Source organism: Nicrophorus vespilloides, unplaced genomic scaffold (genome assembly GCF_001412225.1).
Source record: "Nicrophorus vespilloides isolate i.1.1-1 unplaced genomic scaffold, Nicve_v1.0, whole genome shotgun sequence".
Taxonomy (NCBI): domain Eukaryota; kingdom Metazoa; phylum Arthropoda; class Insecta; order Coleoptera; family Silphidae; genus Nicrophorus; species Nicrophorus vespilloides.
In genome coordinates this window covers 20,664-22,688 of record NW_017096205.1, presented here as the reverse complement: position 1 = coordinate 22,688, position 2,025 = coordinate 20,664, and positions in this window count along the sequence as shown.

Sequence of the window (2,025 nt, the reverse complement as noted above, 5' to 3'; positions counted from 1 at the left end):
ACTTGAAATTTGTGGCAAATTCAGGCAAGCATCGCATTCGATAGTAGTACTATTTGAGAAGTACAAAGTATTGATCTTTCTTGAACTTGAGAAAGATATTGAAGAAGCTACAAAGGTGAAGCTGAATCACTTACATGATCTGCTTGAAACGGCAGAAGAAATGTTTAAAATTGTTATTAATGCCCATTAAAAAATTGTTATTAATATCAGCACGTTCCATTCGTTCAATACTTGTTTGAAGAATTTTTGATCAAAAAATCTATATTACTAGTTTTTATATGTTTACGGACAGCATTGAATGATATAACATAATTTTTGTTATTTAAGTTTAATAAAAGTTATTTGAATAATTGTCAATATTTGTTTATAATAAATAACTGTGTTTTCCATTTCTATAAAAAAAATTAATATATTTCATGTTTTATGTATTATTTGGTATTACATTTCCCAATGCAAATACAGATTTTGATTATTTGGTAGAAAACGACTAATGTATTTAAATAATGCTATATTTTTTGTAATATCAAATAATAATTGTTTGAATTATTTTATTCGATTTGAAAGTAAGTTTTCAAGTGAAATGAAAGTGACACAACAATACTAATTAGTTTTGAGATTTTGAACTTCTAATATATTAGCAAATTGGTAATTTTATATGAGATTTATACAATGTAGAAATTCCATCTCTCTGGAAAAGTTAATTGATATCCTTAATTAATCGATAGTGTTGACTGATGAAAGATACATTTATGTAATTTTTATACTATATAAATTTCTATATAAAAATAGTATTGTTAATAAAAACCAAATGATGAATGAAAATATATTTCATATTACATTTTTTCATAATTATGAAAAGAATTATTTAGAATTAAAAAAATAGGACAACTTTTTGTACGATTTCAGTACAAGAATTAATTTATATTCTTCGAAGCAAAAAGGACAGTTGTGTAATAAGAAGTGCAAGCGAATTAAATTTAAAAAATTGACTTAAATTACCTATAAACTACTTCATCATATTGTAATATACGGAATTGAATTGATTTTTATGGAATTGCAAGTAATTTTATTAATCTGCCCGTAAACTAAACTGATTAGAGCATTAATTTTTAATTTAGGAGCCAGGATTATAATTTATCTCAAGAACTAGAAACGATTATCCATGTCTGAATTGTATAATTGTATTTAATTAAGTTTTACTTGTTAATAGGAATTGGGAAAATAATTTAAATCAAGGCGAATATTAGCTAATGATTAGTAAATTTAATTGTCAGTAAAAAACATGAATTTTTAGTTTAATTATGAAATATGTTTTTATTTTATATATAATTTTACTAACAGCAAATTGGTTTTAATAAAGAACACAAATGGTTTGGTTTGAATATATACTAAATTTATTTATATATTTAGATTTAAAATATGTACAACATACAAACAATATAAAAAAATTAAACTAAAAATTCATTAGAAATAAGTAAATTATGTACAAATAAACAAAATACTTATTCCTATTTCACATTTACAGCTGCAATATTTATAAAATCTTTTGCGAAATGGAGATTTATTACATGTTGGGTGATCTGTCAAAGAAATCTTTAAATTGCTGATCAAATATATCGAATCTTTTAGCATTTTTTTCGAAATAATTTCAGCAATTCTTTAAATATTTCTCCGTATTGTTTTTTGGAACATCTTATCGTTGTGCATGCACTTCTCCAAGAAAACACTGCAATGTTTCTCAATATCTGACTTTAAAATATTAGTTTTCCATATAATATTAGCGAAAGTATCTTCAGTTTCTTTGTTATCTTTGTGTTTCTCTTTAATTTTAAAATTAATATTTTATAATTCGCAAACATCGTCAATTCCACTTTTGTTTGAAAATATACTATACATTCATTCCTTGATAAATTGATTGATGCTTCTCAATATTTATAAATTAATACATACGCAAACCATTAAATATCTCGACGTATCAAAAAAAATGAGTCACGAAGACCACTACCATGTTTTTTTTTTCACAAG